This window comes from Pseudopodoces humilis, chromosome 6 (assembly GCF_049639895.1).
Source record: "Pseudopodoces humilis isolate 2021_Gansu_Grassland_sample_001 chromosome 6, ASM4963989v1, whole genome shotgun sequence".
Lineage (NCBI taxonomy): Eukaryota > Metazoa > Chordata > Aves > Passeriformes > Paridae > Pseudopodoces > Pseudopodoces humilis.
In genome coordinates this window covers 22,068,949-22,086,524 of record NC_142205.1, presented here as the reverse complement: position 1 = coordinate 22,086,524, position 17,576 = coordinate 22,068,949, and the positions used below count along the sequence as shown (strand labels likewise).

Here is a 17,576-nt window from a genome sequence, read left to right as displayed (position 1 = left end):
TTAACCCCCTGCCCCCAGCGAAAAAGAAACCAGCACCAAAAAAATCCCAAACAAAACAGACTTCCCCCCAAAATCCGGCACATTGACTAGGGAGATTTCTTAAAATTGTCAGGATATTGTGCGTTTGTGTTTGACCATTTAATGGAATAATCTGCAGCTATTTATAGGGAAACTGTTAGGAGTCAGTGTGCTCTTCCCTCTCAAACCAAATTAATCCTTATGTTTTCCCATTAGTTCTCTTTTTGTAAATCCCTCTTTCCTCTGCTTGCCTTCCATTTTTCTTGTGCTTCCCATACCATTTGACTGCATTTTCACATTTTATTGTGCCATTTTTCACCTGTGTGAACTGTCTTAGATTGGCTCAGTTTTGTATTCCTGTATTTCTTCTGTACGGTGTCTTTTTCTAAACTTCAGAGTGGAAATTGGCAAGCTTTTATTTGCTACATCGGGAAACTTATGGGCTGGAAAGAAACGCAGTTCTGTTCTGTCACAAGTGCTTATCGCAGCTGAGCGTTGTCTTTAGAAAATACTATGGAGTACTTTAGAGAGAGATGGTTTATGTTGTGGAATACTGAAGTTACCAAGGTGAATGGCCAGTAAGTTTTAAACCTACACAAGGAGAAAAAAATAATCTTACCTTTGCAACTGTACTCCATCGACTGCTTGAAAGATTTGTTTTAAATGTCTTGGTCCTGCAATAGTAAAACACTTTGCAAATGGTTTCTTCACGTGCACATGAAAGTAAGAAGGATACTCTGAGGCATTAACTGTCTACTGCAAACAATGTGGAAACAGAACAACCTCCTCTTGGTACCATTGTGAATGTTAAATTTAGACAATGATTAAATAAATCACTTGAGTAGTATGCTCATCCCCTTGAGCTGAACTGGAATGCTAACCTGCTTAAAGTGAGCATAAGCTTTGCTACAATGGATTAGGACTCATGTGAAGTGTTTAAACAACAAAAGTAAAATTAGAAAACTTTCAAATATGCAGTATTATGGGACTTTTTTTCCTATGTGTTTTCTTTTTCTTTCTGGAAGACAGGATATTTATAGTATCAGTTAAAACTTCATGTGTGTTTGTCAGAACTTCACCCTTCAGATTTTCACAAACTTTGAAACTTAAATGCCTCTGGCATTGCAATAATATTTTAGATACTGGAAAAGCTGTTCTTTCAGATGTGTGCTCCAGCTAAATGGAAAGCTCAGCAAAATGTTTTGTATTGAGAATTTCTAAAGAGACAAATAAATTAATGAGATAATTGTAGAATTAGAGTATAACAATACTGCAATGCAGATGCTTTTCCTCCTTTAAAAATGCAAATATTTTCAGTATTTCTTGTGAGTGAAATGTGATCCCATGCGGATTTGTGTGTGCATGCAAACCTATAATAACCATTAATCACCATGTCAAGCTCATTTCTGTGAAATGGGCAACATTATTTTGCTGTGGGTTTTAGAAACTGGGCCATGTGCTTTCTTTCATTCTCAGCATCTCTCTGTGTGAGTGATAACTTGAAAAATCTCAGTGTAGCTTACATTACAAACCACATATCCACACAGAGTTATACTTGCACCACTCTTGAAACCTGCAAGACTTTTCTTGTAAAGAGAGTGAAGTTTCTATTGTCCTTGAGATCCCTTTCAGCAGAACTCTCCTAGGATCTAAGCCAGGGTAGTTCATTCCTGAATTCAGCATCCATAGGCAATGGGGCTGGGAAGGGAAAGTACAAGGTAACAAGGACAATACAAGCAACGTGGTCATTGCTGCTGCTGCTGTTCTTTCTGCTGTACTCTCATTGCATACATATTCTTTGCAGCTGTAATTTTCAGAATTTATGGGTGAACTCTGACAAGTTCTTATAAAATTTCACTATCTAGCTTCCGGGTTTGAAAGTACCCCATGCCATATATGTAGTTTCATGGTTGCTGTTTGCCTACAAATTGAAAAGGACAACACTGCTTAGTGTCTGTCCCCTGGGTGATATTTAGAGGACTTTCTATTAAAAGCCTGAAACATGATTGAAAACTAAATGCAAATTTAAGTGGCCTGGATATCTGATGTGACTCATTGCTAAGGAGAACTTGGGATTCATTCAGTCTCGATTCATTGCATTGCTTTGTTGCCCTTAGAGCAAGTCACTTAAGTTTTCCTGTATGTCACCATTTCATATCCTTCTCAGAGCTTAATGTTTGTGCTGCACTTTGAAGATTTATAGCCTTATTCAATCTTGTATACTCTTGCAGAGGGTTGAATGTTTTTGTGCATCTGTTAAAGGTGTGATCAGTACTTTATGTGAAGTGAATAATAAAGCTTATGAAGAATGAGTCATGGAGTGTTCCTGTTTATATGCAGGAACATTATCCCTTTTACTGGGGTAATTTTTTGTCCTTTTTGCATTCTATTTTTATTTTTTTTAATATAGCAATTATTATTCATTAGTTAGAAGATTCCTCCTTTTAATTTTTGTTCAGATCTCTAATAATCTTACTTGCAGAATAATTCTGTCTTGATATCCTAATTTGTTTTGTGTAAGCCATGGCCTAAACATTTATGCATATGGTGAAAGTAAAATGAAAAAGAAAATCCATGGTCCAGTTATGAAAGGAAGCAGATTTAATTTAACAAATTCAAAAGAGGTAGTTTGTTTAACAAGCTTGTTTAAACTTTCAAGTGCATTATTAATTGCTGTAAATTCCTTTTGTCTGTTTAACAAATTCTGAAGTAGTAGGTTAGCTATAGGGTTTTCCTTTAATTTATTGTTGGGTTTTGATTGTTTATTTTGAATCCTCTAGGAAATTCCTGTAATTCTGTAGAAATGTAAAATGAACATGCCAAAAAGAAGAGCTGCTGGGAGTCACAGCTGCTGGTAAATTGTCAGCATACTCCTTATATCATGTCCAATAATAACTAGTTTGATTGTCAACTGCTGTCTGATGTGTGTAATTGGCTTTTGACCCAAAAATAGACAAACCATTCTATATTTGTTCTTAAACTTGAGTTAAAAGTATCCTTGTTTTCATTGTATTTGGACCTTTTTCCTTTTCTGCTTGGTGGCGATAGTTTGGAGCATGGCTGTTAGTCCTATAAATTGCATCAGACATCTTAATTAAATACTCTTTTTACCATCATCTTTGCTTAGCAACATCCTTTCTGAGATATTCTGGGAAACTTAATACTTGTCTGGTGTGTAAAACAGTGTTCATAAATCAAGGTATGTTGCCATATCCTGCTTGCTTCTTGCTTATGTTGTTTAATAGTTTTTATATTACTCTCTTTAAGATAGAAACATGAAGCCTCATACACCTAGTAACTCCAGCTGATTGCACAACACAATTACCAGTGAGACTCAGGCTTTGGAATATGGCTTACCATGCTGGTGTAGATTTTTAAAGCGAATAGTGTCTACATGGTTGTCATGGATCCAAGTAGCAAGCAGCTTTCACATTCCAAAATAACCTGGAATTTAAACAAAATCTTTAGGCTGTCAGAAGCTCATATCAGCATTTTCCATTTCATTTGGTTGCTGAAAAGATGCAATCTCAAAGTCATAAAACCAAAATGAAAATGAAATTATCTAAACGTGCTTTGGCATACACCATAGGTATTCTTCAGGTCCTGGGTGTATTTCCCACTGAACAAAATGAACCTTTTTGACACAGTTATTTGAGCAATTATTTCCCTAGTTACCATCTTGTGCTGCTCTTGAGTCTCTTTCTAGGCTTTTGGTTTTAAAAGCTGTGTTTTCCTGCACTAGAAAGGTGCATGGGGTCCTGTATTCTCTGAGCAGGCTGGGTGGTTGTCACTCTGATCCACCTATGGTCCTGCTGCATTAGGAGCTCCCACCCTGAAACTTTCAAGCACCACTCACAAGCTCTCTTTGTAGAATGTGTGAAGTCATAGAGCACTTTTCATAAAAGTCTCCCTCACCCTAAGGATCAAAGAGAGCTAACATATTTTACTCACACTATACAGGGCTTCACTCTTCCTTTCTGGAAAGCACAACTTCGTCTTCCAAGCTGAGCTGAAGATTGGTTGATTGTAGACTTTAGGTGTTTTCCTTTGTAGATAAAGTGTTAGAATTCTGTGCTGTCCCCTAGAGTTTCATCAAATGCTTAGCTGTCAATAGTGGTTTTAATTTCCCATTTAATTCAAATACTCTGAGGTTTGCATTCCTCTCATAATTTCCTTCCCTTCTCTAGCAACCTTGGCCCTTTTGCTTTTGTGGTACCATTCAAATATTTTCTCTGCTGCCTCAGTTCCTTTGTTCTCAATTGACAAGTCTATTGTCCAATAGCTTTTTTGGGGGTCTTTTTGATGAGTTCAATTCTTTGTTGCAATTTAATTTTCAGTGGAACAAACTTCTGATTTCTATGCATTCTTTGTGATTGTGCCCATGAGTTTCACTATGATTGTTTACATATGGTTGTATTGTGCTCTCACTGCATTTTGATGGTAAAACTGATTAACCTTGCTATGAGTGGATTCAAAGCCTTTAAGATTCTGTTCTAAGTTCAAGAAAAGGAGCAGTTTTGTGAAATCAAAGCTGAATTTGAAAATCCTGAATTATTTCTATGAATGCTTGGAATGAAGAAGTAATCCTCCAACTGTCAAACTGCACACTTCTCTCCTAGACTCTATAGGGATGAGAAGAAGGAAATGGAGGTAACTATAGGTGTCTTGTGTCTTGGTTCACAGAAGGAATGGAGGAGGAAGAGAAATGAATAGTCAGTTTTCTTTACAAAAAGTATATAGGAATTATAATCATGTTGATTATTTATTCCATCAAACTTTCTTGAATTTAATTTTTTAAAAATATATCAGTATGTCAGCTTTGAATTCTGTCATCACATTGCTCCTTGTAAATATCAAACTTGTCACCAACAGCATGAAGAATGTAAGCAGGTAAGACACTATGCACCAGTTAACATTTAATGATGATTGTTTAACAATTCCTTGAAATCTGACCAATCTCCCTGATTCGTGAAGCACCTCATCAGTAACTGAAAAGGCACAGGTTGTTTCCTGAGTGGTAAAAACAAGCTGACAAAAGGAGAGAACTTGATTCACAGCTAAAAATAGGCTGTTTGAAAGAGCTCTGTGGTCTTGCCAGTTGTACAAGAGTTTTCTGGAGAATCACTACCTTTCTATTAGCTAAGGCACCTTGGGATAAAGTTGTCTGTTTAGTTGATTCTGCAACCCATTATCATGTGCCCATTCATGCCTGGATAGAGGTTCTTAGTCATAGTCATCTGTTAGTGAGGCCCCTTTGGGTCACTGTCAGAAAGAGTTTTATGCTGTGTTTGCTTCACCACTTTTATAGACCATGCTGGACACTTTTTATTTCTTCCTGGTAACTAGTGATCATGAGCTGTTTTAGATGGCAGTATCCTTGTTCCTGGCAGGCTGTCTGGACTATGAATCACAACAAGATAAATTTGCCTTATGTTTTACCAAGTGTTGTACAGAATCATAAAATAATTGATTGAAAGAGAGATCCAGAGTTCTTCTGGTCCATCCTTTCACTCTGTCAATATAGGTCTGCAGCATGGTATGAAACATGTAACACCCAGGTTTAGCTCATTTGCATTGCATAGGAAGCTTTGATCTTTTTGGCCATGTCTGCAGAAGCAGCATATGGCTCTGCTGGGCAGGTAATGCAATGTCAGTATAATCTGTCTATGTTTATATAGTTCTTTATTAATAAAAATCTCGCAGGAGCTGAGGGTGAAAGTTCAGTACCCAAAATTTTCCACTTCTCTAATAATTTCCTGTTCCTAGCTTGTGTGTTAAATGTCTTCTGATTGCTTACCTCCAGCTTTCAGCCCCAAATGCTAGCAATCTGCCTCCTGTTTAAAGAACCTAGAAGAAGAAATAAACACACTGGTGTATTGCTGTATATTTATATTTGCATATATCATTATATATATACAGAGAGAGACATTGATATTCCCTCTGGAAGGAACTGTTTCTGGCAATTTCCCTAGGTCTATTATTAAATTTTTATCTTACTGTAGATTACACTGTTCTACAGGTGCCACTTTCTCATTTTAGAATTTTTGTTGTTACAACAAGTAAAGCAATTACTGGATAAGAAATGTTTTATGACTGGGACCTCTTACAGCTTTATCCTACAAGTTGCCTGAGCAGGCAACAGGGATGTTGAGGTACACAGTTTCAGTAGACATTATTCAGCCAGCACTGAGAAACCATGACAGACAGTTCTCTGCGTGGAACGGGTATTTTTATACATTTGTAGAAACTGAGGATGTGAAGCCTTTTGTATGTTCAGAAGCTGAGAAATCAGCCTATCCAGATGTTTCAAAATTAATTAACTATAAGGAGTGAGCAAAACCGGTTCTTGAAGCTGTCAGTGCCCATAAATCATCTCTGTTTTTATTTTTGAGGCAGGACAAGAGCATGAATTTAATTAATGGGTTTGACTTGCTCTGGAAACACACAGTAGAGCAATCGCCCTACCCACACCTTTCACAGATGCTGTAAACACACAAATGTTATTGTGTATTTACTCCTGAATGCTTTCCAGCATCATTGTGCTAGATACAGTTGAATGCCTCAGGCAGGTGACAAAGCAATGACCACAACAAATCCTTGTTCTTTGGACATGCGGATCAGAGGAGCAGCAGGTTAGCTCCTGTTTTCTTGGTTCCGGCCAACTTCTGCTTAACAAAGGCATTAGTAATGACTGCTACAGAAAACTCCAGGGGAAAACAAAAAGAGTGGGTTTGTCTGTTTTACATGATTGGGAATTTAATTATAAAATGAAAAAAATACCAAGTAGATTTATTCTGCCACTCTGGTTAAAAAAAAAAAAGGAAAATATTTTTTTAAAAAAAACCTGTCTGCAGTGGATCACCAGGACTGTCTCTGCATTGTTTGGTTTTTATTGTATTTTAAGTTCTATCTTATTAAGTGTGAAGAGACACAGAAACTGTCGGGCTGGATCAGACCCCCGTTCAGTGCTGTCGTCAGCACCAGGTACCTCAGAAGGAATTGTGCAAACACCCTTGGTATTATGGGGAGCTGGAATTACATAGCATTTACATCACATCAAACATGGCTTTAAGTCTCTTGTGTCTGAAAACTTACATTCTCCTTGAACATTTGACTTGTTAAATTTGGTTTTGTCATGTTCACTGTTGTGATGCTGGATAATGTTTAGGTTTTTTTCTGTGGAAACTCATGATACCCTTTCCTTTGGTAATAAATTTATGGATGGCAATTGCCCAGATTTATTATGCTGGAGGAAGAATTTTGTTTGCTCCTGGGCTAGTTTCTCTTTTGTCCTGACTGAATGTTCCCCTTTATTTATGTTGTTATGTAACAAGATGGTTACACTTTCCCTTTAGTAGGCAAAGTGTAGGATTTCATTGTCTAGACAGCTAGAGGACTTGAAAAAATGTGTACTAATAAATGTGGCTTTTTTTTTAATAAGAGTGAGTTATTCAGAACATTATTTGAGCTCCTCTATATGGATGGGACTTTAGGTTAGCGTGGATGTCTGAGATGTGGAGATAATCTCCAAGTAAATTGGAAAATAGGGATTCTTTATTCAAATACTGAAATAAACTTGAAAATACTGAAAAAATGGTTGAATGTTGCTTTATATGCTCTATATGCCCCATGTCACCAACAAGTGAGAAAGCATTCTGTAAATTATAGGTGCACAATGGCATTCACCCTCCTATGATTGCTTGAACCATGTGATGTACTAAAAATATCAGTTCTTCCTATTTTCTTGTTTTTGTTGTTGCTTAGATAGTCTTGTAGGAAAGGACATTTCTGGGGCTTCAAAGAGAACTGAAATTCAGTTCTGAACTAAAATTCAGAACAACATTTCTAGGCCTGTGGTGAATGCATTTATGAATATTTACCTGGAAGTTAAGATTTGGAGTAAGTGTTAGGAACGAAAGGCACTGAACATTTTAATCTGGCAAAATCCTCAAATCTCTCTTCCTTTCCCTATGATGCTTATATCCTGACAAGATCCATGATACTTGTTTTTTAGAAATTGATGCCAAAAATATCCATGACAAATATAAGTTAAAAAAATGCTTCTTCTTTTCTACATTTAAATATTGAAACACACCTATGGCTGCACTGGCCAAACACTGACACCAGTAATTCTGGGAAATATTCAAAAAGAATGCCAAGCACTGAGCAACTAGTCTTTGTGTTTGTTATAAGAGAACATTTTTCATCTAACTGCAGAATAAATAGTTTACCTTTCTCTTCTATATATAAAATGGTCAATTGAAGACTTTGATATTTTTAAAAATTATTATTACAGCTATATCTGAAAGCATTTTATAACATAAAAAATTCATCATCCTGATTTCATCAAACACAACTTTGTGTAAGGACCATTTTGCACACTTTGAGGTCTTATGTAGGGGTGTTTGGAAAAGTAAATCATCATCCCATCTGCATTACTGGATAAGGCTATTTTCAGTATAGGGAATGTAGAAGAGGCTGCATTTTTTCCACTTCTTTTTACCTAGGCTTGCAGCATACATTCATATGAACTGTAATTTACTGCTCTTTAGCCATCATTGCTGTGTGTTCTGCTGTGTCTTCTCTGTGGCAGTGGGCCTTCCTTCAAGGGGAAGAAGCTTGTTTGGTCGTTAAGCTTGGTGAGGATGGACTGTGAATCACTTGTACTTGAGCATTAAACTTGGCTCTGTATTGTTTTATTACTTGATTGCTGAAGCCTCTGACAAATTAAAGGCAAGACTTTATCCAAAATCATATCCTGAGTTTACCTGTTCACAGAATCATGGAATATTCTGCAAAAGGGTTCCACAAGGTTCATTCAGTCCATCTTTTAAGTGAATGGCCCATACAGGGATTGAGCCCAGAACCATGGCAGTATTAGCACCATGCTCTGTCCAACTGAGCTTATCTTGCCTGTCTCTACATTGTGCCAGGAGCTTTCTGGGCATGCACTGGGGGAAAGGCTTCTTTCAGCCTTTGTGCTGTAGGGGAAAACTCTGAATATCAGTGTCTGACTGTAGTGCTCTGGTGTCACCAAGCAGTAAGAGGTGACTTGCAGCTGGGCAGAGCCAAAGATAGCTTCATGTTTCCTGATGCTCTGTTCCCTGCAGGCCCTCAATGCAGACCTGCTGTGAATCTTCTCTTTGCTTGCCCTTACTGAGGAACTTGTGTTGTCTGTATTCTTAGGACAAATCATGTATTTTCTGGTGTAGGGGAAGGGGAGATATGTGTGCTGTAGATGTCTCTTTCCACTGCCTTTTTCATTAAAACTGTTTGATGTGGCATGTACTACCTGATGCAAATATATCTATATGATTAGATACTCTTGCCAGCTTTTATCTGGGTTGCAGATATCTTGTTCAGGGCCTGTTTCTGTGAACAGTATTCTCAGACACCCAGGCATCTCCCAGTCTCTGACTGTTTTCAGGTAGTGGTGACAAAGCAACGTCTAATTTAGGTACAAAAATTAGTAAGGTTTCTGAATAGTGTAATTCACTGTCAAAAGCACTTTTGTTGGCAAAGAGCCATGGGGAGCCACCTCTAGAAATAGGATCTTCCTCTCATGTTTTTGAGGATGTGGAAATGGATCATATTAAATCATGGGCTATAATTTAGACAGTGAGAAGTTTGCAGACTGATTCTGTTAGTAGAAAAATCCCTTGAGGAAAACACATTATGTCTATAATTCTGACAATCAGAAGATTAGAGAGTCAGTCAAAAACTAACTTACACAAATGGCTTAATAGTAAAGATTGTGCTAATAGAGGTAAGAAATTTAGCTGAAGTCTTTTGCTTAAGGCTGTGAAAATTGGGTGACTTTAAAAAATGGTATTTCTTTTCCAGAGATGTAGTAGAAAAACAGTCTGAGCTATAATTAGTTGAACCTGGTGCTTCTATTGCAACATTAGGAATAATTGTAGTTATTTAAATTTGTGGTTGAAAGAATCCCAATGTGCTTAGCATTTGGTTATATATTTGGATAACATATGTAGCCTTTAGGGCTCAGATTTCAGAGTGAAACTTGTTCATTATAATTTGTAATTGTGTGAATATTATACTGACACAATTAAAGAATGAGCCAATGTGAAACTGAGGTGCTTCAGATGACATTTTTAATCCTCAGTGCTAGGAAACACAGCCCTGGGAGCAGGTTCTCCTCAATCAAGTGAATTGCAGTGGCTGCTGCTTCTTCCTCCTGCTTTTGGTAGAGTGCATCTTCCTTTTGAGAATGAGTTTTTCTTTAGAGGGTGGAACCAGGTTTTGTCCTGCTTCAGAGTTATGATACTGAAACTGTTCCACTGATGAAGAGTAGAATGAATGGGTGTGCCCTTATCCTATAGTTGATATACATTTAGGTAGCTCATCTTACATCAGTAATCAGTATAATCAACCCTTGCTAAAAATGACACATATATTTGGTTTATTGTTTGCAATTCTTGCACCCACAGTGTGAACACTCCTGTCACATCTATGGGGTGGCATGGGGGTTGCAATCCAGGGGAGTCTGGCTGGTGTCTTCCTGGTGTCTGCATCAGAGCAGCAGGAGCACAGTCCTGGAGAGCCAGGACTGGAGCAGGTGTCAGTGAGGTCAAGTGTTAATATGAGGCTTCCTCAATGCTTACTGCTTTTCCTGAAGTTCCCCAACATGTATGTGGGAGATGGAAAGCTGTACCCAAAGACCAGAAAACCCCATTGCCAAAGTAGGCAATATTCTCCTGCTTTCTGTGTGTGCATAGACCAGACTGTGGTGGGGCACCTCCTCTGGGTGAGAAACATAGGAGTTTTTTGTTAAAATTTAATGTTCACATAAGGGCAAAAAAGGCACACAAAATCCTGCTGAAGCTAGCTTCTCCTTGTCCATTTGAAGTTTCTAGCTTTAATGTTGGCATTATTTTCATCCTCCAGACAAATTAAAGCTCAGGAGGAGGCATCAGCAGTGAGTCCTCTAAGCAAAGATGGAGATTTTGAAAGTTATTTCAGGAAAGCAGGCAGTAGTGAAGAAGATTTTCAAAATGAAAACAGCTCCCTAATGTGGTCTCTAATGCCTTTTCAAAGTGGATAGCAAAGGTGTTTTTCAGACAAGCTACTGCAATTCAATTAAACTGACCTAATTTTTATGTCTTCTCTTTCTGCTACAGATTTCCACACTGATACAATTTAGCTTTCTTAAAATCATGTTATGGCTTGAAAGGGATTTGGGTCCAGCACTGTTAATTGACAGAGTTTAAATACAGGAAATGTTCCCTAAAGCTTGCCTAGTTTGTATGTTCATATGAGCTAAAAGACTTTTTTGATTTGGGCAGATGAAAATTTTTAAAAGGAAAGCTTTGTTGCAGCCCAGGGCAAATGCTACTGGGTGTGACTTATGCAATATATATATATAGTTTCTCAATTAGGAGTAGAGATTATAGGCCCACTCTTCTATATTTATATAAATGTCTTTGTGCTGACTGCTCACAGTGACACACTAAGCAGCACAAGCTCTCACAAAACACCTATAAACTCAGTCGTGTGCATCACATCCCACAGTTAGCAGAATTGGTTATGCATTTAAAGCAGCTTTATCTAGAAATAGAAATTCTTACTGGGCTTTCTTCAGCAGCTTTTGCTTTCTTTATTTTACCTAATTAAATGCCGATTTAAAATGCATTGACAACATCAAAATTTGAATAAGATTATGGAGTGATGGTTCTAGGTTCCAAGCCTTTGAAATAAATAAAAGTTATTTTCAAAACATGAAATTACTTTTTCTTGCAACCCATTCCATAATTTAAAATTGCTAATCCTATGATACAGATAATCCAAGCAACTGTTTAAGCCTGAAGCTTAATTTGGCCATAGAAATGGCACTGCTGAGCAGCAAAAATAAACTAATAAATAATCCAGATTTAAACCAGTGCATCATTCTTTTGTACAGAATTGCTTCAGTTTAACTATGCTGGTGCAACACCATCCTTTTTTTTTAGAGCAGTGAGTGGTACACATTGGTCTTTCCACAAGGTGCTTTGGCAATGGTTTTGCAGCCGAAGCAATGCTGCTGTGGCATTTAATACAGGCTGGGTTGCCACATTTCCCTTGCCAAGAGACCCCTGCCATGTGCTGGTGTGGGACTGCCTTCCTTGGCAGGTGTTGGCATTTACTTGCAATATGCACATGAAGGATTGAAACCAAAGGGATAGTTTTAAAGGTGAAAGACATCCTCCCTCTTTTCAGTTTTTGTTCACTTCATATCTAAAGAAGGTCTGAAATTCAGATATTTATTTCTCTGTTGTAGTTTTAACTTAGTAACTGGTGTGATTTGTATGTAGTCCAGAGATTTGAAGCAGAAAATGCAATGCAAAAATTTTTATTAATTGAAAGTTGTTACTCAATATTTTTTTGATTTTACATTCAAAAATTATATGTATCACATCTTGAATGAACTTTATCAAAATTTTGAAGTCACTGAGGATAGATAAGTCTAGCAAAGACATCCTTTTTCTGCAATGCAGTTACGGATGTCTGGTACCGGTCTTTCAGTATTATGATTTCATTCTTTCAATAGACGTTTCCTCAGCTTTGACAAAACCTATTTTTTAATGTTAAAATCCGTTAAAATCCTGGAATTCAATTATGCATCCCAAAGCAAATAATGATGCAGGATTTCTCTTTTACAAATCACATTTAACTGAGGGCTTAAGTGATTTATGGGAACTAAGAATAAATAATACCTCCAGTAAGAACTTCTTTTTCCTCTCAGCTGTTGAGACTCTCTCAGTTTCCTCTGACAGGGATGCTTGTGTGGACCAGGGATTGGAGCCTGTAAGGGTCTGTGCTGTCCCTTGCAGTGTTCTACATCTTTTGTTGTAGTGATTTACTGTATACACTGCCCAGATTTTGACATCTGGAGGCATTCCTATTTATTGTATATTTTTTTTCAAATAGCATGTGTTAATAAGGATGAGTAAGGAAAGGTAAGTCTGATTTACAGAAGCAACAAAGATGTAGCTTTGTTCTGGTTGAGAAAAGGCAATTTTCTTGTGGTTTCTTTTTAAAATTCTTTGTGAAAAGAGTATTTCCCCTTTATAGCATGATCCTTGTGATGGTCCTTACCTATTTAAGAGAGCCTTGAGGTTCTTGGGCCCCTGGAAAAAATATCAGAACAGAGCTTTTGTGCTCCTTCCCAGTTTGATATCCAGAGAACTGGGCTGCCATCCCAGCTTGGATCACAGTGCTGGAAAGATGAGATGGTGAAGAGACAGGAAAGTGGTTGACTTTCTAATGGAGACCCAGAAAGCTACTGGAGTCTATCAAATCCTGCCTTGTTCATGTCAAAAAGATATCAGAATTCATTTCAGCTAGAATAGACAGGCAAATCTGCATAGAAATGTAGTCAGTGCTCTCCTAACCCTTCTGCTATCTGATCAAGTTTCAGTCTACACATCTCATTGTGTTGGGGTGAGGAAGGGGTCTGAAGGAATAAAATACTTTTGACCTTTACAGGAAAGAAGGCCTTTTCACACTGTGCTATCTGGCATATTACCTCCTGAAATCCTTTAATTGTATCAAGCTGTATGTTTTTATTTTCTCTGTAGCAAAATGTTCTTTCAAAAGTGACTTAGGAGTGACTTGCTGTGAAGTTTCCTGTCACAATTAAGTTTCTGTGATGCTGAACTGCTGCTAGGAGTCAGCCCTCTTCTCATCTATTCCTTCTGCAGTATGTATTTAAAGGGAAAAAGTTAATTTAAAGCTTCACAATGAACAAAAGTGCTGAAAAAACCACGAGTCTGCTGTGGCTAGAGTTTACCCCAAGTTTGTAAGTTGAGAGACTGTGGTCAGACGCCTTGAGACCTGCAAAAACCATTGCATTGCCCTAAGACAGCTGGAGCTGAGGGTGTCTCTAAAGTGTCCCCCTGGCTCTGAGTGCAGCACTGAAGTGGCCCATGGCAATAGGGAGAAGTGGTTTTCCCCAGAGGTGAGGCAGAGACAGCTCTCTGCTGATTTCCTCCTTTCTTCCTGTAATAAAAGTTGTGTTGGTCAGTTCCTTATTCAGGTGGTATTTAATAGCCAACATGAGAGTTTTTGAAACAAGCCTGTGGCTTCACTTGCAATACCTGCATTTGTCTGTTAACACAACTTGTGCTGTTTAACACTTGCTGTGTCAAAAACACCAGCACTGCTAAAGCCTGAACTGGGAGAGGAAACAGAAAACCCTTCACTAGTGTTACCTCTGGAAAGGAACACTCTGCATGTGATGCTGTACAAAAGGAACAAAGCTTGGCTAGTTCAAGCTATATTGAAAGATCTGTTGTTTGTTTTTTGGTTGTTTTTTTTTGTTTCATTTATTACCTTTCCAGATAGTAGAAAGTTTTTCAAATGGGAAAAAAGTGTGGAAACTTGGGAAAAGATGTCTCCATAGGCAAAGCCCAAGAAGAGGGAAACAGGTGGCAAACATTAATATGAGGAAAATTAGCTGTGTGTTTTGGGTGGAGCAATGATTGGGGAGGACAGCTTTGTGATTAACAGGCCTGACTAACTCCCAGCAGTCTGGCTCTGCTGCCACTGCCTGCTATTGTTCTAGTTGTGGGTGCACTACAGGAGTGGTCCATGGCACACAGCTTTGGTCCAGCTCCAGCTGTAGTCAAGTGCCATTCCATGGCAAAGCAATTCACAATTCCCTGCCTGGCTGTATGGGATGTTAGGGTTTTTTAAATGCATGAGACACTGCCTAGCAAAATCTGTTTAGTTGTCTTAAGTCCTGTTACTGGGCTTGACAGCAGCATGCTACTGGTAGATCCCTTCTGTCTGAGCAAGGCAGCTTGACAGCTGCATTATCCAGAGCAACTTTAAGTTCACAAACCTGTGTTTCCTTGACTGTGGAGAGTCCCTGCTGCTCTGGGTGATCTCTGAGCCACCTCATGCCCACTGCAGACACCGGAACCCACTGCTGCCAAAGCCACATGAGGCAGTGGTCACCACAGGTTGTGCAATAGCCTTCTGATGACACCCATTATTTGGGATTTCAGGTACCTGCAATTATGTGCCTCTTAAACCCCAAGGGATTAAAACCCAGAGCATTTATTTCTCAGGGATAATGTATTTAATAATAAGCAAGGTGGGATTGGGTTGTGCCTCCTTATTCTCCCTAAAGTAAGGATGTGCCGGAAGCCTGGATCCAGTCTGGACCAGTCTAGGTAATGTATAAATGTTTAAATAGGGTGTGTGTTACTAGGTGTCTCTGGGACAGCCAAAGTAGCAAGGCCTTTATCCCTTGTGCTGCTTGTAGGTGCTGCTGTAGCACCAACAAGGAAATGCTGCAAACCCCTGATAGTAGCTCAGAGACAAGGCACCTGTAGCCTCCTTGCATGGGGAAATCCTGCAGGGAGGGAGGGGGCAAAACCCTGAAGTATAACAGGAGCTGGGTAATTGTACACTAGGAGTAACAAACACCTTGGAGTCTTCCAGGTGTCTCAGCTGGGTGCTTCAAAAAGGCCATTCATGGAAAGCTTTGTGGTAATCAATTGCAATCTTGCTTCCATAAGGAGATCTTCAGGCCTCCTGGAAAGCAAAGGAAGTGCTTGGAAAAAGTAGAAAGAGCTCAGGCTTTGTTTCAGGCAAGCATTTCTTACCAGGTCTTTCAAGAAGGTTTATTGACATGAAGGGTAAATCATATTTGTGCTGTATTTTGCTGGACTAGAAATACATTGTTTCACAGTCTGAGAGAAGTGAATTGGCTCAGTAAGGAGATTTTTCTCAAATCAGGCATTTCTAGCCTTTGTTTTCCGCATAGGTGTGTTATTTTTCCCATGGGTGGAAAGTACCAAAAGGTCTCTCTTTGTGGGAAGGTGGCATGGGAGGAGGGTGAAGATGGTTCTGCAAACATGCTTTTTTCAAATACCACCCTAGAAAGAGGCTGCAGATTTTTGAAGACTGGGCTCCATGTGGTAGGTGGGAGGGGGTTTCTGTGCTATTGATTAATTTCAAATTGTGTGGGATTTTCCTGGCATAGTGCACAGGGTCTTTGCCAATTTAAAGTTAATTTTCCTTCTGTCAAAGAAGCTGCAAAAGCTGTGTGAAGAGAATGTTTTGGGGATGAAGGACTCCAGTATCTGAAGGCCTTGATGGAGTTAACCTTTCCATTTTGTCTGGGAGAATGAAAATTACTTTTCCTGAGCAGTAGTGTATTTATTCATGTAGTTTCATTTACAGTAAACTTTCATTTCCAGAACGTTACTCAGGAAACTCTGTATGGAGCACAAAAGGCTTTTTTTTAGTGTATTATGCTCCTTACTGGGAATGTCATGGAGATGAGGAAAACCAAAACAACCTGAATAAAGAACAAATCCTGCAGGGTAGCAGTAGACTTGTACAGGCTGGGAAACAGAAGGCCAAATCTAGAAAACAGGAGGCACTTGGTGGACTCAGTCCTTGGGTTAGAGAATTTGTGCCAGTATCTAGGTAAGCTGTTCAACCGTGTTAACACTGCACAGTGGGTTCTGTGGACAGAGTAATATTGCAGGCTGTAGGAATGTGAGATAAACTAGACTTTCACAGGCCAGAAAAAAGTCTGTTGTACTGAACAAAGAAATCTCAGTCTATGATTAACTTTATTTCATGTCAAGAGCAGAACATACAAATCTAGGCTCTTTCATGGCATGATACTGAACAATACAAGCACAGAGCATACCACTGCTGGATTATTTGTCCTAAATGTACTCTCTAGAAATTCACTCAGGTTTAGTTTATGCTAACAAATACTCATTTAGTGCAGCTGTTACAGGAGTGCAAACCACAGGATTGCAATAAGCCATGCTTCTGGGACTCATCTCAAATACTGGCCTTATGAAGCTTTTTTTTTTGCACATTTGCCTTTTTTGCATCAAGCTAGAATGATACAGAGAATGGAAAATAATTTCAGAAAATAAGAATCAATGGTTTACAAACATCATAATTGTTTGACAAAGGCAATTTTAATTTATTTGGCAGCTTAACAAGCTAAGGAATCAACAGATTGTGGGGGAAAGATGAAACTTTAACTTCTTGAAGGGCAAATAGAACCCACAAAGAAAAAGAGACAATGTTGGTTTCACCATTTCAAAGAAAAGATGACTAAAGGATAGAGGAAAAAATTGTATTTTCTGTGGCTGTTGGATTTCAAGTTACAACTGGATTTTCAAATTGGAATGCAAACAGAAGGAAAAGATACTGAAACCCTGTTTATAAATAGCTTGAGTTTGCAGAGTTACACCCTTGGTTTGTTACTGCTAGCTCAAAGTGAGCCCTACACAAAGGAGTAGGTATGACCCACAAAGCACATGCTATAAATTCATTGTTCAGACAAAACCTATGTTTTCCTGGCAAGACTGAAACAGAAGATGATGAATTAACAGCTTGGCCACCTGCCCAAATTCATAGCTCCTAGGAGGTCTGAGAATCAGACAGCTGTGCATGGGGAACAATGTTTAGGCTAAGGCATACACAGAAGAATGGATTTTAAGAAGTCAAAATAAAACCTGTAGAACAGTGTACTTGGTACAGAAGAGTCAGGTTTGAAAGAAAAATTTGATTTTGCTCATTTA

At 38.5% G+C, this 17,576-nt stretch overlaps 1 protein-coding gene across 3 annotated transcripts in view; it reads right to left on the bottom strand.

Annotated features, from left to right (window-relative positions):
• The window catches only part of PGCKA1 (PDCD10 and GCKIII kinases associated 1), a 41,206-nt gene that overhangs the window by 15,690 nt on the left and 7,940 nt on the right, over positions 1 to 17,576 (bottom strand). Inside the window, exons 2-5 of one of the 3 annotated variants that reach the window (XM_088056892.1) lie at positions 5,816 to 5,865; positions 3,970 to 4,063; positions 3,376 to 3,462; positions 638 to 692 (exon numbers count right to left, since the gene is read on the bottom strand). The gene's annotated coding sequence lies outside the window, so the exon portion shown is untranslated. The remainder of the gene's footprint in view (positions 1 to 637; positions 693 to 3,375; positions 3,463 to 3,969; positions 4,064 to 5,815; positions 5,866 to 17,576) is intronic. The other 2 variants (XM_088056891.1, XM_088056893.1) reach the window with 2 other exon arrangements.